At 47.6% G+C, this 24,533-nt stretch overlaps 1 protein-coding gene across 3 annotated transcripts in view; it reads right to left on the bottom strand.

Moving 5' to 3' along the window:
- zmynd11 (zinc finger, MYND-type containing 11) overlaps positions 1 to 24,271 on the bottom strand; it is a 182,546-nt gene extending 158,275 nt beyond the window's left edge. The window contains exon 1 of one of the 3 annotated variants that reach the window (XM_085987572.1): positions 24,027 to 24,271. The gene's annotated coding sequence lies outside the window, so the exon portion shown is untranslated. The remainder of the gene's footprint in view (positions 1 to 24,026) is intronic. The other 2 variants (XM_085987571.1, XM_085987573.1) reach the window with 2 other exon arrangements.
- Between the last annotated feature and the right edge of the window lie 262 nt (positions 24,272 to 24,533).

Genomic DNA, 24,533 nt, shown 5'->3' with positions numbered 1-24,533 from the left:
AGGCCATTTAGGACTGAGATGAGGAGGAATTTCTTCACCCAGAGAGTGGTGAACCTGTGGAATTCTCTGCCACAGAAGGCAGTAGAGGCCAATACATTAAATATATTCAAGAAGGAGTTGGATATATTTCTTAAGGCTAAAGGGATCAAGGGCTATGGGGAAAAGGCAGGGACAGGGTACTGAATTTGGATGATCAGCCATGATCGCATTGAATGGCGGAGCAGGCTCGAGGGGCTGAATGGCCTACTCCTGCTCCTATCTTCTATGTTTCCTCCTCCAAGTACAAATGAGAAAGATTCATCAAGGCAAGTCTCTTATTCAACTGTTGTTGGAGACCAGTGTGGCTGCTTTTGAATGCAACTCGGAAATCAAACAGCATCACTCTAAATCGCTACACGAACTCCCTCCCTGCTTACAACCAAAGATTTTGATATATTTTATACCTTTATTATTGTAGGGTTATGGAAAAGTAAAAATAAAAACACAGTATGATGCTCTCCCGTGTGAATGTGTACAGTGCTTTTTACTTTGAAACTAAATTTTGGCTTTGTCCAGTTCCGATCAGAATTTAGCAAATTTAAGTACCCTCAAATTAACCACAGATGGTCCTATTTTAAAGTCACATTGATTAACAACCTCTTAATTTCCTTATGTCATACCTTTTAGTGACCAATATGCAAGTTAAAAAAGCTATTTGGATCCCATGATACGCTTCTCGAAAAAAAATACACCTCCAGGTGTCAGACTTTTAAAAGGTTTATAGAGAGTGAATGCAAAACTTTGTTGTAAATTAACTTTCAAACAGTTAAGATTTTGTAACCAAATGAGAGAACATAAGAAATAGGAGCAGGAGTCGGCCATTTGGCCCATCGAGCCTGCTCCACCATCCAATAAGATCATGGCTGATCTTCTACCTCAACTCCACTTTCCCGCCCAATCCCCATATCCCTCGATTCCCTTAATATCCAAAAATCTATCGATCTCTGTCTTGAATACACAATGACTGAGCCTCCACAGCCCTCTGGAGTAGAGAATTCCAAAGATTCATCACCCTTTGAGTGAAGACATTTCGCCTCATCTCAGTCCTAAATGGCCGACCCCTTATTCTGAGACTGTGACCCCTGGTTCTCGACTTCCCAGCCAGGGGAAACATCCTCCCTGCATCTACCCTGTCAAGCCCTGTAAGAATCTTGTATGTTTCAATGAGATCACCTTGGCTCACTTGGTACCCTCTCACCTCAGAGCCAGAAGGTTCTGTAGAATTTAAGCACATGATCAAGGCTGAGTGTGGGGTGCAGGGTTGGAGGTGCCATCCTTTGGACGAGATGTTAAACTGAGGCCATGTCTGCCTGTTCCAGTGGATGCCAACGAGCCCATGGCATTATTTCAAGAAACAGCAGGGAGTTCTCCCAGTGTTCTAGCCAACCTTTCTCAGCCAACACAGCCAAGCCAATTAACTAGTCATTCATCTCACTGCCACATTTACCTATACAACTGTCACTGCATTTAAATTCATTCCCTGTGAAGCACTTTGGGATGTGATAATAAGCTACATAAATTCCTTTTAAAAAATCGTACAATGACGAATAAATCCAATATTTCCAATTTAATGTTTAAATGACGCTACTTCTTTGCTGTGGAAATAAAAGGGATGACATTTTTCTTAATGTAAAGCACTTGGGCTTTATCCACAATTAGCGACCCATTAACAAAAAGAAAGAATTGCATTTCTATAGCGCCTTGTCACAACCACCGGATGTCCCAAAGCATTTTACAGCCAGTGAAGAACTTTGAAGTGTAGTCAAGATCACAGGAATGCATGGGTTTGAAGAATACAATTTCTGAGAATCAGGTTTTCTTAGCAAATCGCTAACCAATGAGGAAAGTAAGTATTCTCCCATTTTTCAATGCCGTGTACTATTTGTACATAAACCAAACTTTACTGAAGACCATTGGCAGGATGCAAGTTGAGAAAAATTATTATAGGGGAAATACTGTTACTGTAAAAGTACTTAGCTGACATGTCCCTCATCTTTTCAGTTCAAACAGACTGCTCTTATAATTACTTCAAGGGCTTCTCCTCCGAGCCAGGCAGACCAAAGTTTTGTGCAACCCACTAATGGCAGGCAGAGAAATGGTTACAAGGGAGATGCGCTGCACTCAACTCAGTGCACCCCCCATTAAGAGACCTGCCCAAGATCAACAATGCACATTTAATTACCATGAAAAGTCAGGTCACAATGGAGAAGCCCCTTAACTGAAAATTATTTAACGGCAAAAACCTGCTCCAAATAAATTGCTGCAGAAAGCAGGAGGGCTTTACAATGAGTATTTCCAACTTGAGTAAAGGGTCCCATTAATGAAGGTGATGCCTCCACAAATGTATTAGAAAGACTTGCATTTATATAGAGTCCTTCGAGAATGGTGGTGGACCATGAAACAACTAACGGGAGGAGGAGGCTCCATGAATATCCCCATCCTCAATGATGGTGGAGCCCAGCATGTGAGTGCAAAAGACAAGGCTGAAGCATTTACATCCATCTTCAGCCAGAAGTGCCGAGTGGATGATCCATAGCGGCCTCCTCCTGAGGTCCCACCACCACAGAGGCCAGTCTTCAGCCAATTCGATTCACTCCACGGGATATCAAGAAACGGCTGAGCGCACTGAGGACAGCAAAGGCTATGGGCCCGGGCAACATCCCGGCTGTCGTGCTGAAGACTTGCTCCAGAACTAGCCACGCCTCTAGCCAAGCTGTTCCAGTACAGCTATAACACTGGCATCTATCTGACACTGTGGAAAACTGCCCAGGTATGTCCTGTCCACAAAAAGCAAGACAAATCCAATCCGGCCAATTACCGCCCCATCAGTCTACTCTCAATCATCAGCAAAGTGATGGAAGGTGTCATCGACAGTGCTATCAAGCAGCATTTACTCACCAATAACCTGTTCACTGATGCCCAGTTTGGGTTCCGCCAAGACCACTTGGCTCCCGACCTCATTACAACCTTGGTCCAAACATGGACAAAGGAGCTGAATTCCAGAGGTGAGGTGAGAGTGACTGCCCTTGACATCAAGGCAGCATTTGACCAAGTGTGGCATCAAGGAGCCCTAGTAAAACTGAAGTCAATGGGAATCGGGGGGGAAAACTCTCCACTGGCTGGAGTCATACCTAGCACAAAGGAAGATGGTTGTGGTGGTTGAAGGTCAATCACAGCCCAAGGACATCGCTGCAGGAGTTCCTCAGGGCAGTGTCCTGGGCCCAACCATCTTCAGCTGCTTCATCAATGACCTTCCCTCCAACATAAGGTCAGAAATGGGGATGTTCGCTGATGATGGCACAGTGTTCAGTGCCACTCACAACTCCTTAATGAAGCAGTCCATGCCCGCATGCAACAAGACCTGGACGACGTTCAGGCTTGGGCTGATAAGTGGCAGGAAGCATTCGCGCCACAGAAGTGCCAGGCAATGACTATCTCCAACAAGCGAGAGCCTAACCACCTCCCCTTGACATTCAATGGCATTACCATCGCTGAATCCCCCACCATCAACATCCTGGGTGTCACCGTTGACCAGAAACTTAACTGGACCAGCCACATAAATACCGTGGCAACAGGAGCAGGTCAGAGGTTGGGTATTCTGCAGCGAGTGTCTCACCTCCTGACTCCCCAAAGCCTTTCCACCATCTATAAAGGCACAAGGAGTGTGATGGAATACTCTCCACTTGCCTGGATGAGTGCAGCTGCAACAACACTCAAGAAGCTTGACAGCATCCAGGACAAAGCAGCCGCTTGATTGGCACCCCAACCACTGATATACCTATCAATTCCTCCAATAAAAGGCGAAGAGTTACGAAGGTGACTAAAGGTTTTTATTGACTAAATAACAGAGCCCACTCTCGTGGGTGATCCGATCCAAGCAGGAGGAATACCAGCCAGTCGCTCACCTTTATACCTGGCCTGGTGGGTGGAGCCAAGGCGGAGTCGGCAGTGGTCATCCCAGGTATAGCAGTGTGGCAAGAGGCGACCTCGTACCGTGATACAATAGTGGTCAGTGATACAGTTATAACGAACAGTGGTGAACAGTGCTAACTACTAACAGTGATACGATAGTGAACGTGGTTTACCACATTCACCCCTTGTTTAGAATTAAGTCCGGCGGGGTGAAGTGTACTACCAATTCTGGTAGGTCAGTCTGTCCGGAGGCTTCGTAAGCCTCTCCGATCGCCGCAGCGGTGGTGTTGCCTTATCCGGTGCTGGTGCCTTATCCGGTGTTGATGCTGGTGTTTGCGTGGTCGGCGAGGGCTCGTGGGGTTCCGGCATGCCGTCTACCTGGACTGAGGTTGGGGGGGGTGGTGGCGGTGTTTCCGGATCGGCTGAGGGTGCGAGGTCTCGTAGGGAGACAGTGTCCTCCCGCCCGTCTGGGTACGCCACGTAGGCGTACTGGGGGTTGGCGTGCAGGAGGTTCACCCTCTCGACCAGGGGGTCCGTTTTATGGGTCCTCACGTGTTTCCGCAGCCAGACCGGCCCCGGGGCGGTCAGCCAGGTTGGTAGAGTGGTTCCCGTAGTCGACTTCCTGGGGAAAACGAACATTCGTTCATGGGGGGTGGTGTTAGTGGCCGTGCAAAGTAATGACCGGATGGAGTGCAGCGCTGTCGGGAGGACTTCTTGCCAGCGGGAGGTTGGGAGGCCCTTAGACTTTAAGGCTAAGAGGACGGCCTTCCATACCGTCGCGTTCTCTCTTTCCACCTGACCGTTACCTCTGGGGTTGTAGCTGGTGGTCCTGCTTGCTGCAATACCTCTCTCTAGGAGGAATTGCCGGAGTTCCTCGCTCATGAAGGAGGAGCCCCGGTCGCTGTGTATATAGTTCGGGAACCCGAACAAGACGAAGAGGGCATTCAGGCACTTAATGACCGTGCTACTGGTCATGTCGGGGCAGGGGAAGGCAAAGGGGAAACGGGAGTACTCATCAACGATGTTGAGGAAGTACACATTACGGTCAGAGGACGGGAGGGGCCCCTTAAAGTCGATGCTCAGGCGCTCGAAGGGGCGGGTGGCCTTGATCAGGCTTGCTCGGTCCGGCCTATAGAAGTGCGGTTTGCACTCCGCACAGGTCTGGCAGTTCCTGGTCATGGTCCTGACCTCCTCGATGGAGTAGGTCAGGTTGCGGGCCTTAATGAAATGGTAGAGTCTGGTGACTCCGGGGTGGCAGAGCTGGTCGTGGAGGGTCTGAAGCCTATCGATATGCGCGCTGGCGCATGTCATTCGTGAAAGGGCATCAGGGGATTCGTTCAGCTTGCCTGGCCGGTACAAGATCTCATAATCGTAGGTGGAGAGCTCGATTCTCCATCTCAAAATCTTGTCATTCTTGATTTTGCCCTTCAGCTTGTTATTAAACATGAAAGCCACCGAACGCTGGTCGGTGAGGAGGGTAAATCGTTTGCCTGCCAGGTAGTGCCTCCAGCGCCGTACTGCCTCCACGATCGCTTGGGCCTCTTTCTCGACCGACGAATGTCGGATCTCGGGGCCCTGTAGGGTCCTTGAGAAGAAGGCCACTGGCCTCCCCTCCTGGTTTAGGGTGGCGGCTAAGGCGAAGTCGGATGCGTCGCTCTCCACCTGAAAGGGGATGGACTCGTCCACTGCGTGCATCGTGGCCTTGGCTATGTCTCCCTTAATGAGGGAGAAGGCCGCGCACGCCTCCTCCGTGAGGGGGAAGGAAGTGGCTTTCAGGAGGGGTCTGGCTTTGTCCGCGTAATTGGGTACCCATTGGGCATAGTAGGCGAAAAGCCCCAGGGTTCTCCTAAGTGCTTTAGGGCAGTGGGGGAGGGGTAGCTCCATGAGGGGGCGCATTCTTTCTGGGTCGGGGCCGATGATTCCGTTCTCCACTACGCAGCCGAGGATGGCAAGGCGCGTGGTGTTAAACACGCATTTCTCCTTATTGTAGGTGAGGTTCAGCCGTTGGGCCGTACGGAGGAATTTCTCCAGATTCGCGTCATGTTCCTGCCGGTCGCGGCCGCAGATAGTGACGTTATCTAGGTAGGGGAATGTAGCCTGCAGTTCGTTCTGGTCAACCATCTGGTCCATCTCCCTTTGGAAGACCGAGACCCCATTAGTGACACCGAAGGGGACCCTAAGGAAGTGGTATAGGCGCCCATTCGCCTCGAAGGCGGTATACTGGCGGTCCTCAGGGTGGATAGGGAGTTGGTGGTAGGCCGACTTCAGGTCGATGGTCGAGAATACTTTATACTGTGCAATCTGATTGACCATGTCAGATATGCGGGGGAGGGGGTATGCGTCCAGCTGGGTATATCTGTTTATGGTCTGGCTGTAGTCGATGACCAGGCGGTTTTTATCGCCGGTCTTTACGACTACGACCTGGGCACGCCAGGGGCTGCTGCTCCCCTCGATAATGCCCTCTTTCAGGAGGCGCCGCACCTCAGAGCTAATGAAGGCTCTGTCCCCGGCGCTATACCGCCTGCTTTTGGTAGCGACGGGTTTGCAGTCAGGGGTAAGGTTAGCAAACAGAGAGGGTGGCGGGACCTTGAGGGTGGAGAGGCTGCAGGTGTTACGCGGTGGGCGGTTTAACGTTTGCTGGTTGTTGACTGTGAGTGGGGGGAGGGGTCCACCGTATGCTAGGGTTACGCTTTGGAGGTGGGATTGGAAGTCCAGCCCTAGTAGGACGGCAGCGCAGAGATGGGGGAGGACGAGGAGTTTAAAGTTTTTATACTCCGTGCCCTTAACCGACAGGGTCACGACACAGTAGCCGCTGATGTCCGTGGCGTGGGACCTCGATGCCATCGAGATTCGGCTGCGCGTTGGTAGGACAGAGAGGGAGTAGTGGCTCACCGTGTCTGGGTGGATGAAGCTCTCCGTGCTTCCGCTGTCGAACAGGCAGGTCGTGGCGTGGCCGTTCACTTTGATGTCCATCATTGACTTGGACAGATGGTGCGGGCGGGCTTGGTCCAGGGTGACGGAAGCTAGTGTGTAGCTGAGCGAGTCGTTGTCATCTGCGGGCGAGGCGGTCGGGCGTGGTGAGTAAAATGGCGTCTCCCACGAGGTAGGGCCCCATGAGGCACTATTGGGGTCGGTTGCCTTAATCAAAGATGGCCGCCCCCATGACTCATGTGTGGGGATGCTGGCCTCAGTTGCCCTAAACAAAGATGGCCGCCCCCATGACTCATGTGTGGGGATGCTGGCCTCAGTTGCCCTAAACAAAGATGGCCGCCCCCATGACTCATGTGTGGGGATGCTGGCCTCAGGTGCCCTAAACAAAGATGGCCGCCCCCATGACTCATGTGTGGGGATGCTGGCCTCAGTTGCCCTAAACGAAGATGGCCGCCCCCATAGTTCGCATGCGGCACTGCTGGCCTCTGAGGATCCGCTCCTGCAGGCCTTGGAGAAGTGGCCTTTCTTCAGGCAGGTTTTACATATGGAGTTCTTGGCTGGGCAGCGCGACCTCGGGTGCTTCTCCTGGCCACAAAAAAAACGGCCGGCGGCCCGATCGCGGATGCCCGATGTCGGGGCCGGTGCCGGGGGTGGCGGGGCCGGTCGGGTCCGGGACGCCGACGCAGAGGTAGGTCCCGGGGGCGGCGCTGGGAAGGGTGCTGTGGTAGGGGTCGGGCCCGAGTCCCAGGGTCGCGAGCAGTACCTGGTGAATGCTTCCTGATCTTGGTGGGCCACTTCCAGGGAGATAGCGAGGGCTTCAGCTTTTTCCATGCTGAGGTCTTTAGCTTCCAGCAGTCTTTGCCGTGAGTACTCGGACCGTAGGCCTTTCAGGAATGCGTCGCGGATATTATCTTCAGTATTTTCGGCTGCCGACACCGATTTAAACTCACAGTTCCTGGCGAGTGCATATAGCGCCTGTGAGAATTCGGCTACTGATTCTCCTGGCTGTTGCGGCCGTGATCTTAGGAGGTGCCTAGCGTACATGTAGTTTACCGGGGTCCGGTACTTCTGTTTCAGCAGGTTGATGGCGGTCTCGTAGGTAGTCATGTCCTCGATGAGAGTGTATACTCTCGGGCTCAGTTGTGCCTGCAGGACACTTAGTTTGGATGCCTGAGGGACGCTGGATTCTCTCAGGTATGATTCGAAGCAGACCAGCCAGTGTTTAAAGTCTGCGGCTGAGTTTGCTGCTCGTGGGTTCAGGTCCAGGTACGGCGGTCTGAGGGCTCGCAGCCAAGCTGGCTGGTGTGGCTGTGCTCCTGGGAGCTGCGCTGGTGGCTCCTCCGCCGGTTGTGACTCGTTGTCGGACATCATTAAATTTAGTCAATAAAATTGATATACCTATCAATTCCTCCAATAAAAGGCGAAGAGTTACGAAGGTGACTAAAGGTTTTTATTGACTAAATAACAGAGCCCACTCTCGTGGGTGATCCGATCCAAGCAGGAGGAATACCAGCCAGTCGCTCACCTTTATACCTGGCCTGGTGGGTGGAGCCAAGGCGGAGTCGGCAGTGGTCATCCCAGGTATAGCAGTGTGGCAAGAGGCGACCTCGTACCGTGATACAATAGTGGTCAGTGATACAGTTATAACGAACAGTGGTGAACAGTGCTAACTACTAACAGTGATACGATAGTGAACGTGGTTTACCACAACCACCACCTTAAACATTCACTCTCTGCACCACCGGCGTACCGTGGCTGCAGTGTGTACCATCTACAAGATGCACTGCAGCAACTTGCCTGGGCTTCTTCGGCAGCACCTCCCAAACCCGCGACCTCTTCCACCTAGAAGGACAAGGACAGCAGGCGCATGGGAACACCATCACCTCCAAGTTCCACACCATCCTGACTTGGAAGTATATCGCTGTTCCTTCATCGTCGCTGGGTCAAAATCCTGGAACTCCCTACCTAACAGCACTGTGGGAGTACCTTCACCACATGGACTGCAGTGGTTCAGAAGGCAGCTCACCACCACCTTCTCAAGGGCAATTAGGGATGGGCAGTAAATGCCGGCCTTGCCAGCGACGCCCACATCCCATAAACGAATAAAAAACCACCTCTGGACATCCCAAAGCGCTTTACAGCCAGCTTTTAAAGTGCAGTCACTGTTGTAATACAGGAAATGCAGCAGCCAATTGACACACAGCAAGCTCCCACAAACAGCAATGTAATAATAACCAGATAATCTCATTCAGTGATGTTGGTTGAGGGATAAGTATAGGCCAGGACACCGGGGAGAACTGCCCTGCTCTTCTTCGAAACAGTGCATGGGGATCTTTTACGTCCACCCGAGAGAGCAGACGGGGTCTCGGTTTAACGTCTCATCTGAAAGACGGCACCTCCGACAGTGCAGCACTCCCTCAGCACTGCACTGGAGCATCCGCCGGATTTTAGCCCAGTGTTAGCTTATCTTATCTTAGTTTAATCAGCTTAGGGTTACTATAGTAACCACAAAGGTTGACAGGATGGCAGCAGTGGTGTCACATCTCCTGGTGTGTCTAGTCAATATGAACTGCCAGAAACAGCAAAATGAAGCTCACGGGGAGTTGAAATGTCATACTAGTGTCAGCTTCACATGAGAAGACTTCAATACCAGAGTGGAAGCCAAAATGATTTCAACTTGGTAACATTTGGGATGTAATGGGCATCTTGTCAGCAACAGCGAGTTACAGCAGTAACATGCTAAGTACGGAGCTGCACCTCGCAGGACTTATTGGCACAAACAGCTTTACAGCAGTCTTCGGCACAACAGTATGCCTCAGGCACCGCTCGCTAGTTCCGGTTTATTCGGTGGCCTCAGCTCCAGTGGAATCTTAAGCATGTTTTTAAATTAATTCTCGAATACCCACGTACTGTTGGCTACTCAAGTGTCATGTATAAGTGAGAATTCTCATATGGGGATTCCATGAGTGAGAGAGATATACTGTAGGTACTAAAATATCGTTCAGGGCCACAGAATAAAGAGTAAGAAACCGCACAAGGTCACAAATTTCTTCCCATTACAATTACTATTATTGCTGATTTAAAACGGGGGGCAAAACCAACTTGGATTTTATATTACCTCACTGGGAGATCATAATCCTGCAGGTAATGTGATCTTATCAGGTCTAGTTATTAACTGTACATTCATTCCCCATGTTACCCAGGTTCATTTTCACTACTCAATGACCTTACGACTTTCACAGAACAGTAGAAAATAAAAGCAATAAAGCTGTCAATCACAAGGTCATTTGCAAGTATTGCTCCGTCTTGTAATAGCCTCCCGCTGGTTTCCTGACATTGTGAACTCTGTTTTTCCAGACCCTATATATTTTTCTTGTCAGTCGGAAGAACCAGCTGCGGACGGCAATGGACCTTTTTTTTTGTAAAGAGTGCATTTCGTTTCCGACCACAAGAGCACTTGTTAAATTTTCATGCTTGGAATGTAGCAGAGCAACAAATGTTTGGATCCAGGAAGCTGCTCTTATTAACAGACATGGGCTACACTTTTGCACTGTACATTCGTTATAAAATATTTTCAGTTACACAGTAATATTTGAAGAAATCTTTGAAATATAACAAGCTGCAGTCCACCCATCCCTACAATCCATAAGCTTCTAAAGCCCAAGCTTTTGCATCGCTTGCAAATTTAAACATCATTACCACAGTATTACCTTTAAACTTCACTACTACTCACCTACTCTTTTCAATCTTGGTGTGACCTGTACTGTGTACCTTTATCAAAATCCATGGCAAGGCCTTGGACAACGTGGACCACTTTCCATACCTTGGGATCCTACTGTCAACAAGGGCAGACGTCAACGACGAAGTCCAACACCGCCTTCAGTGTGCCAGTGCAGCCTTCGGTCGCCTGAGGAAGAGAGTGTTTGAAGACCAGGACCTCAAACCCAGCACGAAGCTCATGGTCTACAGAGCGGCAGTGATACCCACACTGCTGTATGCCTCAGAGGCATGGACCATGTACAGCAGGCACCTCAAAGCACTGGAGAGGTACCACCAACGCTGCCTCCGCAAGATCCTGCAAATCCATTGGCAGGATAGGCGCACCAACGTCAGTGTTCTCGCTCAGGCCAACATCAAAGCTTTGACCACGCTCGATCAGCTCCGATGGACGGGTCACATTGTCCACATGCCCGATACGACACTCCCAAAACAAGCACTTTACTCGGAGCTCAGACACGGCAAGAGTGCCCCAGGTGGGCAGAGGAAACGCTTCAAGAACACCCACAAAGCCTCCTTGAAAAAGTGCAACACCCCCACCGACACCTGGGAATCTCTGGCCTAAGACCGCACAAAGTGGAGGAGAAGCATCCGGGAAGGCGCCGAACACCGAGTCTCTTAGCCGGGAGCAAGCGGAAGCCAAGCGCAGGCAGCGCACGTCAACCCAAGCACCCCACCCACCCGCCCCTTCAACCGCCATCTGCCCCACCTGTGACAGAGACTGTAGGTCCCGCATTGGACTCATCAGTCACCTGAGAACTCATTTTTAATGTGGAAGCAAGTCAGCCTCGGTTCCGAGGGACTGCCTTAGAAGACAGACGACCTTGGGCCTCCAGCTGGAGTTTAAATGAACAATTTAAAATGAACACATTATATGCTAATTCCAATCGGTTTTCCAATAAAATAAATAAACTGCCCCGACTATTTGACACCTAAGCAGTTATGAAAAGGGCTGTCCAGCAACAAGGATGTTTAGTAAAGTGTGGAGGTTGGTGACCATACAAAAAGACCACAATTTCAAAAGTCATCGATCCACTCTTTCCATACTATAACATTGATTTTCAAACATCAACCAGTATAATGCCTGCAAAAATACAGGCATCCACCAAATGGATGCAAAAAATGGCTCAAGATGAACATTTTAATAAAGGGGATTATAGAATTCCTGTGCAGCCTCAAGGGTGCCAAGTCTCTCAATTAGACAGCATGGCACACAATTGCCTTTACTTTTAACACATTGCTAAAATACAATCAAAATGTATTAAAAAGATGGTCAGACAGGTTTTTATAAAATGAGGGAAAAATACAAGCTGCCTGCACATGTAATGAATCCTAATCCTAACCATGCAGTGGATGCGAAGGCCGTGAATTTCCTCCGTGTTTGCGCCCAGAGACATGCGCAACCCGGGCACAAACCAAGTACGTGGCTTAAATCTTGGGCGTAGGTGGGTAACGCAAGTAACTACAAAATGTCCAAATCTCCTCGATCTTTTACAGCCGTCTATTGATCGAATTTTCCACAACTGCAGCTGCTCAGAGGCTCTCCTGAAATTACAACCAGATTTTCAGGCTCAGCAGGAAAAAGACATTTTTCTGGTGTTTTATTACAATTTTTTTTTTTTTTAATTTTTTTAATTTATCCTCACCAAGACCTGCACCATTTCTATTAATGCATTTTTATGACATAAGTATAAGCCACATTAAAACTGTAAAAGCTGCCCCGATTGCAGGTTCTGAAACATGTGTGCCTAATCGAGTGGAAACTTTAATTTTCATACTTAAAAGGAGGAATATATGGTGCGAGTTTGACGCTGTCCTCAGGCCTCGATTGCGTACACTGATTTATGCCCATTTTTATGTTGGGGCGTGTTTTAATGAGATCGGCAGGAAATTTGAGCATAACTGGACATCAGCAGTATGGCGCATTTTCAGATCCAACTCCCGGGTTAGGCCAACGGAGGAAATTCCTTACTCTGTACATCAAATCACTTAACTTACACACAATAAATACACGCACTCCAGTATGGCTGCCAATGATGATGGAATGACAAAGGTCAGCCATGGCTCAGTTGGTAGCACTCTCGTCTCGGTCAGAAGGTTGTGGGCTCAAGTTCCACTCCAATACTGACTAGACACCAGGTTACATGGCACCAATGCTGCCATCCTGTCAACCTTTGTGGCTACAAAAGTAACACTAGGTTGATTAAGCCTAGATAAGCTAACTTTATACTAAAATCTAGGCTAACACTCCAGTGCTGTATTGAGGGAGTGCTGCACTGTCAGAGGTGCCGTCTTTCAGATGAGCTGTTAAACTGAGGCCCCATCTGCTCCCTCAGGTGGTCGCAAGAGATCCCATGGCACTATTGCAAATACAGGTTGAGTGTCCCAAATCCGGAGTTCCGGAATCCGGGACGGTTGGTGGCAGGGCTCCAGAATCCGGACACCCCGAGGGAGGCTTACCAAAAACCGGAAATAGCACAACCTGGACCCAAGCATTTCTGGACTCGGCACATGTTTCTGATGTCTGAAGTCCTGAAATATCGCAACCTGGGCTCGGGCGTTTCCGGACATCAGAAACACATTCCGAAGTCCGGAAAAACCCAAAAACCGGCTCGGCCTCGGTCCCGAGGTTGCCAGATTCGGGACGTTCTACCTGTAACAGGATTGTTTTCCCTGGTGCCCCAGCCAATATTTACCACTCAATCAAGCTCTAAATAGATGTTATCTGATCATTACCACCTCGCTGTGTGCAAATTAGCTGCCGCATTTCCTACATTACAACAAGTAACTACACTTCAAAAAGTACTTCATTGGCTGGAAAGTGCTTTGGGACGTCCAGAGGTCGGGAAAGGCGATATAGAAAAGCAAGCTCTTTCTTTTTTTCTTTACACTAGTGGGGGAAAAAAAAGTCTTTAAACACGGTCAGGAAAATATATTTAGTCCATCAGGCTGCTCCCAAAACCTCTCAATTACCCACTCCCTCAAAAATTGATCCAATGCCCCTTAAATGTTTCCAACCTATCTGCCTCCCTCAGCAGTCCATCCACAGGTTCATGAACCTCTCTGTAAAGTATTTAAATCTAAAACTGTCTGTGCACCTTCTAAGCTTGCACCCTTGTCCCCAGTTCTACAGTTTGTGGCAATCTCAAACATACTATGACAGTCAATTTATCTACTCCCTTAATATCATCCTTGGTTTCCTCTTTTCCCGAACAAACAACCCCAGGCTCTTCAACCTCTCCCCATAGCCGAGATGCATTAAGCTGGGCATCAGTTTGGTTTCCCTTCGCCGCACTGGCTTCAGTGCCTAGATAGCCTTGCTGTAGTACAGCCACCAGAACTGCACACAGCACCCTAGGTACGGTTCTGCCAGTGTGGAGACTCATCATCACCTCCTCCTGGGACTTGTGTTCTCTCCCTCTGGCACACATCATAAAATCTGGTTCGCTTTGCTTCCTGCTACCACACACTGGTTTCAGTGAGCTATCCACTATACGAATCAAAGATACGTCTCCTGTCCTGTAGCCCAGACCCACTTAGTTCACAATTCCACTGCTGATGTTCCTTTCCTAACCTCATTAACTTGCATTTGTCCACATTAAATACCATTTGGCAGCAGCCCACCTTTCCAGATCCCTTTGTATTTGGTTTGACTCTTCCCTACTTTTTTGAAAGCCCACACACCCCAATTTCATGTCATCTGCAAACTTAGCTTTGTTCCTGTCCGCAGCCCCATTTATAAACACTAATAAATAGCAATGGACCCAGCACTGATCACTGTGGCACCAGCTAGCCACCCCTTACAATATCAACACAGCTGCATCACAACCACTCTACTTTTTCTGGCTTAGCCAGTTTTTTTTTTAAATGCACTTTAGTGGCTTGCCACCTATTCTGTGCCTTCTAACCTTGTGGACTCATTGCTCGAGTGGCACAGTATCAAAAGTCTTGCTGAAATCTAAATAGATCATATACACAGAATTTCCATCGTCAGGGGGCCTTCATTTTCTCAAAGAATTCCAGTAAATTTATTAAGATCTCCCTCCCATCAATCAATCAATGCTGACTCCCTTTTACCATACCGTATTATCTAAGTGTTTCATTACTCTCTTTTAGAGGTGCATTGTAATAACGTATCTACAACAGATGTTCGGCTCACTGGCTTATAGTCCCCTGGGCTGTCCAGAGACCCCTTTTTTAAAGATTGGTGTTCCAATAGCTACTTTCCAATCCTCAGGTGCTACTCCCTTTTCAAATAATTTCCTAAAGATAAGTAGCAAGGATATGACTGATTTTACTGGAGTACTTCTTTAAATAGTTTGTACGAAGGGCACTTGTCTATCAGTGACAACCTTATCTGAAATCTTGTTTAGTACTTCCTCCACCGTCAGAAATCCAACCTCTTTGTTGGATTCAGTTCTGCTGAATGAAAGCAGAGGAAACCCCATTCAGTATAGATTTGCTATCCCTTGGTTATAGTGCGAGAGCAGTGAAGAAAGAAGTTTTTCTTAAATTCAAAGCAACTATTCTCAAAAAAGAAATGCTAAATGGTTTATTTGATTCAGAGGGGGGGGGGGGGAAAATGGAGAATTGAGAATTTTTTTTGAATCGAAATGGGATTTATATTTGCTACTTTGTCGGGTCAATAAAGGTTGTCAACTTTAGGACTTGCTTGAATTATTTTTTATTTAAACTTCATTAGGTCAGCCTTGTCTCGTCACACAATTTCACTCCCTTTCACTTTGTTTTAAATGCACCTTCACACAGTTTTTCTTCGCACTTTGGCAGCCCTGTTTACAGTGGAAACTTTATCCCAGGGTGAACACAGACTGGGCAATAAAACCTCCAGTGTAAACCACTGTTGTCCCTAGAAGCTGGGAGCCAGAGATTTTCCACTCCCTACTGTGCTGTAAATCAGTACCTATTTAAGGGCCTCCTTTTAATTATGTGCATGTGATCCAAGTTTCACATTGCTGAATGAAATAAATCTTACTCCTGTCCCATGGTCCCTCGTGGCAGTCAATCTTAGCTGTCCCCCCTGCAACCATTACAACTCTTAACACAGCATGTGCGCCCCCCTAACTTTCACCTGCTAACACCGATTTTGGAATAAATAGGCGGCCTTTTTTCTTCAAGCATGACATTAAATATTTCTAGAGTCAAAAGTCTCCAATCCACAGTAGCAAAAGCTGCAGCTTATCAGACTCCCTGACTAGAAGTCAAACGCGGAAGGGAAAGTTTTGCTTCAGATGTCTCGGACTTCAATGAATCAAGAGAAAAGAAACAGATGACTAGTGAAAGTGTGAAAGAGCAAATAATGACAATGACTTGGTAAATAAATTCAGGAAAAAAATCTTTTTAAAAATGTGTTATCATTTCAGCAAGACGACATGCATTTCTCGCTGGTTTAAGTCGGAAGATCGCCTCAATTCCTCTTTTTCTATTTTCCACTGAATAGAAACGTGTGTACATGTGCGAGTACATGGGGGGAGTGGAATGGAGCTGGGTTGCAGGCTCAGTTTTAGAAGCTACAAGGCAGGTGATGCGGAGCACAAAATTCAAGGTGGGGAGGGGGGGGTCGAACGATTGCAGGATCATCAAGTGCACGGCCCATCCACTGTTAACAGGTGGGGGTGCAGGCGGGAAGACAGCCTCAATGCAAATCTGGCAGTCGGAAATGAGTCAGGCAGGTAGGCCCAAAAACTGGGCTGAAGGCTAGCGCACTACTACAGAGGGAGAGAGGCGGGACACGAGCAGGGAGTGGCCTGAAGTCACTATCCAGGCAGCCACAAAAAGATTAGGAGAGTCGAGCAGCCTGCTGGCCCCAAAATTGGCAAAAAAAACCCACCAAAAATAAGTAATGTATTAAAAAAATTAAGGTTAAAACAAAATGGCAGCTCGAACTGGGCAGATCACAGAGGGGTCTGTAATTATAAACTGACAGGAAAAGCCTATGTCAACATTTGCTATTATAAAATGTTGACATAAAAAGCATGACTCAAAAATCATGACACAGGAAGTAAGGTTAATGTGGCCAGGCAGGGAACATTATACACAAGTAAATAAATTGCCAATGGCATGGCCCACAGCCCGTTGATCAATATACTTTACCACCACCCCACCCCCCCCCCAATATATACAAGATGGAGGCAGAGCTGGGAGAAACTTGCTTCGCAGAACCAGACTGCACCTAGCAGTTAACACAAGTGTTAGCACAAAAATGCGACCAAAATTGGTGGCAACAGGAAGCAAGATCTGTAGACATGACATGAGCAGCAATAGGTATACCAGCAAATTTCTTGTAGCATTGTTCACATTGAGTCGGAAGATACATTGTTATCCCATTTATTAATGTACAAATCAGGGCATACATTTATACTACATAACTAAATAAGTTATTAGAGCTTTATTGTTAGAGTATTGTGGAAGTGTTAGTGGCATTTTTAGGCTCAAATTCTGTGTGTACACAATTGTACGTACTGTGTTGTTTGATGAGGAGAGGATTATATAGTGAAATGGAGAATGTATTATTGTATCGTTGTTTTGCACAGAATGAAAGCAATGTTGGTTAAAATCAAGAAGTTAATGGAAAACAGAACAAATGGTAGAGAATGGATTTATATAAAAAATTTAAACGAAAGTGAATGAAAAAGATGAATCATTGGATGAGGTTTTGTCAATGCCGAAGTGTTGGGGACAGGATTGTGAGAAGTGCTAGTCGATGTACCCCTAATTTTAAATTTGGGTGTGCGGCCCCTTTAGCGAGCTGCGTGGCCCGGTCAAAGTTTTGCGCATGCATGAAATTTCACATGGGGAAAGCCGGTCCCGGAGCGTACGGGACCAGAAGGCCGCGCAGCTTAGAGGGAGCATTGGTGCTAGTACTCACGGCCTGGGTGTGGGAACACTGAGGGTTGTGGAGCATACATATAGTGGAGAGGGGAATGGGACGTGCAAGTATAGGCGGTGAGTCTCAGGTTATAGAAGTGGGCAGTCTAGGAATGTCATAGTAGTGGGAGGGGACTAAGACCCGTGTCCCAATTGCTTCCAGTCCCACATTCAGCAGCCTTTGACTTCTCATCTCCCCAGTCAGTGTTTCCACTTATTTCCCCTTCCAATGTTCTCACAATCCAATCCTCCCTCCAATACAACTAACCTCAGTACCTTCATATTGCAGCCCAGCCCACTCCAAGTGTTCCCAGCTTCCAACTGCTCTGAAACTCAATGTCCTTAACCCCTCCCAAGTGTCCAAGATTTCCTGAGTCTGCAGACTTTCCCCGGCTGAGGCAGGAAGCACTTAGGGCTTCTGGGAAGCACATGGGCTGCGCAGCTAGCACTAGGGCGGGCAGGCAATGAAGCAGCGGCCTGTGAAGCCCCCAGTGGATGGGACAAAGAGGGAAAGCAGAAAGTTGATAATCGCATGGAGTGGGAAAACAAAAGGAGGGAAATGAATCACTATTCTTGCCTATCCCCAGTCAGTGCCCACCTAAAGCTGGTTTTGTCCTCTACATTTGGTCCTTTTACTTGGGCCGTTTTACTATGTTAAATAAATGCAAGTTTTTGTTGTTTCAAGTCAGGTTGGCAAGACCTCAAAGCAAGTAGGACCGCAGCAAGTTAGGAGTCCAGTCAGGGAGGGATGCGTCATTTAAAAAAAAACCCAAAGCAGTGAATCTCCTGTGATGTTGCTCAGGGATGCAACAGGGGCCGAGAAGTGGCCACACGAGCAGCAACCGTGGAGACAAATTCCATCCCCAGTAGTTAGGCCTCGGGGAATCAAAACATGCATTTCCAATAGGAGTTGGGCAATTTTATGATCAAGTTGAAATATTTTTCACAAATTATTTTTATACCTGTGTGGAGTCGGCGTCCTGAAAACAATTTCAACAAGTACTTTTAGCGGTGAATACCCCTTTTTAATCCGTGGCTGGTTGTTAACGCCTATTTTTGATTCATAACCTTTCAAACTCCAAGCAGTGGTGTCTGTTCCCGCTTGCTATTTGATATGATCCCTGTTCAACTGTGATTGTGAAACTCCAACCAAACAGAAATTTGCAGGTGGCCCAATAAAGTATGACAAAAACCATGCTCTAAATGCAAAATTGCATACATCCATGAATATATTTTATTCTGGAGACTGCCTGACTGCCCCCCCCCACCCCACTCTTGACTTGGGAGCGCTGACTGCAAGAAAAAAAATGTGAAAAAATTCTTCAATTCCTCAGCACTGACTTGTTCAACACATTTTAAAAAGCAGATAGATAGCAAACAATGGTGCGAGCACGCAATGAGGTTGTAACATACTCGAGGGGATTCAAGTGAGGTCATTAACTGTGACAGCAAAGTTAAACGCCTCGCAAGTGGGTTCCAGCTTTGAATGTGGTACCAGCGCTTCTGCAACTTTACAGTTTTAAGTATCAGAATTTGTGTCCTTCATAGCTGCTGCGATCATGACCACTGAGCTCCGAGACTGCACTATATGATAGGAAGGTGGGGGGGGTTGTTTCACACAATTAGGATCCTCTAGTTTTCAAACTGGGTTGGCTAGCAGGAAGAGAATACACACTACTTTATACAGTATATACATACTAAATACTCGAGCTCCAATAAAACAAAAAAATGTTAGAAGTTAAAAGTATTACATTAACTGAAGACAGATCACCACTACGGAATTCAAAGGAAAGTGCGAGGGACAGGCTTTTGCAGGGAAGGAAGAAAAATGACACAAAAGATTGCAGTATTGCACATTATATTTTAACAGAGCTAAAAGTCAACATGACCCAGGCATTCTGTACAAAAACCTCACCAGCACCGCCACACTTCTTGTCCAATACACAATTGCAGTTTCTTCCTAGGGTTCTATACTTAGTTACCCTGGCCAACATTTATCTTTCAACCAATACCACTGAAACAAAGAGAGATCAGCTGGTCATTTATCTCATTGCTGTTTGTAGGACCCTGTTGTGCGCAAACTGAGTGCTGCGTTTGCCCCTCCCCACACCCACTGTCCCCCACATCCTTGCCCAACTCCAAACTCCCTTTATCCCAGTGAATTCATTTCAAGGTAGCCTTCAAATGCCACCATAGTCTCATCCCACCATATTTGAGAAGTCTTCAGCCACATGTCCCAATCCACATATTAAATCCTTTAATTTCGGCTATCTACCTCTTCCTTTATGCGCAAGTGCGATAATAAAATGTACATTGTTGTTTGAAACCCACTATTTCTAGGCTTACCACCACGCAGTTCTACCAAAAACCAAGTTAGTTATTCAGTCTTTAACACGAGTGAGATTTACAGTAGTGCCTCGTGAGACTTGCATAACTGCGGGAACCAATATTGCAAAATACACACGACTGCCCACTTTCTTACCACTCACCCAGGGGAGTTACATACTTCCCAGCTTGATCCTCTCCTTTCTAATACTCACTCAGCACTTTTTTTAATATACACACACCAGTGGTGAACTACGGAAAATAAACTTCATATCCCTGTTGCTTTTGCGAGTTATGCAATCACAGTACACTTTATGTACTTCCTCAACCAACCAGTCCCCTACATGCATCCATTATGTAAAACTAGTACAAATACTTAGCCCAGAGTTTATGGGTACAAAATAGGTTTTGAGAAAGTTAATATTCTAAATGCAGTCCAAATAAAAGTCATTCCAGAAGCCTTTGTTGTTTTCAGACAGCAGACAGGTCCCGAGCACATTTCACCACTGGGCTGGACACTACTTTCAACATCACACTGGCTGGGCACACAACACCCAAACAACCAGTTTCTTACACGAGTGCCCGGTGTATAGGCACAATCTGCACCAACCAATCACACAATCTGCACCAGCCAATCACACAATCTGCACCAGCCAATCACACAGGACCTAGTTGGGCAAGAATTGTAAAAACTGCCAATTATACAGCATATTCTGAGCCAAGGCTTCAAGTTTAAAAATTTCATAAACACAAAGATGCTTACATACCAAGTCCTGAGCAGCTTACGTAAAACCAATATCATGGGTATCACCTCACCACTATTTTTGAATGCTGATGCATTGAGGTAATAGTCTCAGAAATCAGAAAACTTCTAAATCTTTTTTTGACCACACCCATTGCATTTTACTTCAATATACATTTTCCTGTAACGTTAGTGAAAGATTACCGCTCCTTTGCTTGAACGGGTCTGCCTTTTGACTGTACTACTGCTATCATTTCATAGATTGATGAAAATTACTGATTACATAATGTGCTTTGCCCTTGGTAAAAAGTACGATTCTCAAGCAAGGCACTGTTGGACAAATAGCAATGGTATTCTTTGCCATCTTTTCAAAAAGAAAAACCTATAGCAATGCATGGGCCAAAAATATAGATCTAGCCAGTGGGGTTAGGAGTCAAAATACCCCAGAAATATTTGACCCAAAACAATTTGAGACATGGCACGTGGCAAGTGCAGCATGCTTGGGAGGATCGTGTAACTTTGAATCTACCATTCCCAAATGCTCGCCATCACTGGGGTTTTCCTTGCATCACGTCTGGGCCTGTTGTAGACTAACTGAGAGATTGATTGCTATGCTTAGTCAACAAATCTATTATTGTTGTATCCTGCAACTACCAGGGTGATAGAAAGTGAACTAGATGGGCCGTGGTCTTTTCTCGTCCCGCAATTCCTACGTTCTGACCTAACTATCTATTTTGAGCGATGATTTTGAGGTTTTTTTTTAATTTAAGCACTACTCGCTGATGGCAAAGTGGAGGAAGCAGAGTCAATAGTAACTTTCAAAAGGGAAGTGGATAAATACAGGGAGAAAATTGCAGGGCTGTGTGGGGAAAAAGCAGGGGAGTGGGACTAATTGGATAGCTCTTTCAAAGAGCCGGCACAGGCACAATGGGCCGAATGGTCTCCTTCTGTGTGGTAAGATTCTATCATTCTAAATGTGATTCCTTAGTTATACTGAGTTCAGGTGTTGTAACATACATTCAGTATGTGAAACACGAGATGATAGATTTTTGACACCACCTGTTACACTAGATGCTCTCAGCTGGGCTGCCCTTGTCTAAAGGCATGGATAAATCTGCTAAATTCTAGTGCGAGAATGCCAGATGGCAGTGCACAATACAAGGCAAGAGTTTCGATGGGCAAAACAGGGACATCTGATATATAGCCCTCTGCCAGTGTATAACACATTCGAAGTGGTGTCAGCATAAAGCAGCTACCTGAGCTGGATGTAGTTTACTGCATTAAGTGCAATATGAATGGATTATACTGGACTGCGATCAGGCAGTGGCTGATTCCAAAGCCCATCGGCAACAACAACAACTTGCATTTAAATAGCACCTTTAAACGTAGGAAAACATCCCAAAGTGCTTCACATGAGTGTAATCTGACAAAAATTGACACCGAGCCAAAGAAGGCGATAATAGGTCCGGTGACTACTTAAGATTCTCCTTAAACCCTACCTCTTTTAGAGGTGGAGAGACAGAGAGGTTTCGGGAGGAAATTTCAGAGCTTAGTGTCTGGACGGCTGAAGGCACAGGGGGAGTGAAAGGAGTGGAGGATGCACAAGAGTCAAGAGTTGGAGGAACGCAGGCAGAGTTCTTGGAGGGTTGTAGGACTGAAGGAGGTTACAAAGATGGGGAGGACCCTGAAGGGGCTTCAACACGAGGATGAGAATTTTAAAATTGAGGTCTTAGTGGACCGAGAGCCAATGCAGATCAACAAGCACAGGCGCCATGGAAGGGTGGGACTTGGTGCGGGTTAGAATATGCACAGAGTTTTGGGTAAGCTCAAGTTTATGGAGGGTGAAAGATGGGAGGCCGGGCTGGAATAGTCGCACTTCGAGGTAACAAAAGCATGGATGAGGGTGTCAGCAGCAGATAAGCTGCGGCATGGGCAGAAAGGGACGGAGGTGGAAGTAGGGGCTCTTTTTGATGGATATGATGTGGGGTTGGAAACTCAGCTCAGGGTCTATAGGACGTCAAGGTTGCATACAGTCTGATTCAGCCTGAGACAGTGGCCAGGAAAGAGGATGGAATCAGTGGCGAGTGAACAGAGCGTGTGGCAGGGGCCAAACTGGCTTCAGTCTTCGATATTTAATGAGAAAAACTTGCAACTCATTCAGGACTGGATATCGGACTAGCAATCGGACAACACACAGGCAGCAGAGGGGGTCAAGAGAGATAGAGCTGGCTGTCGTCTGCGTACATGTGGAACCAGGCAGCTTGTCCTGGGATGATATTGCCGAGGCACAACATGCAAGCAAGAAATAGATGGGGGGATGGGGGGGGGGGGGCCAAAGATAGATACAAGGACAGATCTAACCATTGTATACTAGTACAACTAAGGCACAAAAGACCAAAACAAGTTAGGATAGTTATTAGCAACAAGTAAAACAGTAGCCGAGACTTTCAAAGCTACAGGCAAGGTATATTCCATTTAATTTATGAGGCTACGACACCTAGCAGAAACTGAAGGCTACATTTTAATTCTGGAATACTATGCATGTCTGACAGACTATTAAATGTTATTGCAGATACAGCACATGCGAAGCGTTACACATATAACATCAATTATCCACCCTGTCCTTCTGTAAAATTCCCAATCAGATGTTTATAAAACCCGAAGCACCAGCAACTTGCCTTTAGCAAAACAATAATCTTTTTTACCATTGCTTTTCTTTGTTATCAAAAGGTGGCTTACAAAATTATGGACCCCACAAACTTGAGTGACCAAGACATATATTTAAAAAAAAACAAGTGCAGTAAAGGTATTCCAGTACAGGTATTGCAAAATGCAATGTTCTAACCACCAACACCCAACCTAACCCCACCACATACACACACACACACGGGCTAAACTGTTGATTTAGAGAGAGGGCCGTCTTCAGCAAACGAGATCACCATCAAGGTGTTTGCAGGCAGACAGACAGCGGGCAGTGAAGCGAGCCTCTTGATGAGGGAGGGGGATCCCCCGGGAGTCTGGCCTGCTGACCCCCCCGCCCAACAACCCAAGCAAAGGGACGGCGGAGCTGTAATCCACCCCCTCCATTAATTCCCCGTCAAGTTGGGGCTTCGGCAGGGAGAGGAAAAAAAAGTGAGTCTGGGAGGAAGAAATAAAAATCTGTCAATGATTCCCCAACCACTAAAGTGAATTTAATAAAACAAAGAGTGAGAGAAGGCCAGGCCGGGCCGGGCGGCCTACCCGCCGACACCAGCCTCTCTCACCAACCCCCGCTCTCTCCCCGCACACCCACACTCTCACATCGGCGTTGCCGGAGACAGACCCCGGGAGCCGAGGCCGCGGTCGCTGCGAGGAGCCGCCATGTTCGCCGCCTGCTCAACCCCGCACCGAGCGCCCGGCCCCGGCCTCCGCTCACCTTCAGCACTCGCCGCTCCCACTCCCCGCATCCGCCAGCCTGGTGTTGAGCTTCTCCCCCGGAGCTGCTTCTGCTGTTGCTGTTGCTGCTGCCGCCACCGCCGATTGTTATTGTTAATGGAGGCAGCGGGTCCGGCGGCGCTTTTGCTGAAGTCCGTCTCAGCGTCTCTCTCGCGGACTCGGCATCGGCTCCACATAAACAGCCGGCCACAGGAAAGAGGCAGCGGGCGCCCTCCAGAGGCGCCGTCCCGACCCGCACCCTCCTGCCTCCCTCCAATACCTCCACCTCCTCCCTCAACCCTCGTCTCCACTTCCTCCAACTCCTCCAATCCCTCCTCCTCCTCCTCCTCCCTACCCTCCCCCAACCATCCCCTCCTCCTCCACCTCCAATCCCCCCTACCTCTTTCCTCTCGTCCAATCCCCTCCTCCACCCTCCTCATCCGATCCCCTCCCCCACCCCCCTCCGATCCCCACCCCCTCCCCCTCCTCTGATCCCCACCCCCTCCTC

This window comes from Somniosus microcephalus, chromosome 5 (assembly GCF_052327205.1).
Source record: "Somniosus microcephalus isolate GS21.2 chromosome 5, FLI_Smic_1.0, whole genome shotgun sequence".
Lineage (NCBI taxonomy): Eukaryota > Metazoa > Chordata > Chondrichthyes > Squaliformes > Somniosidae > Somniosus > Somniosus microcephalus.
This window is presented reverse-complemented; position numbering and strand designations above follow the sequence as displayed.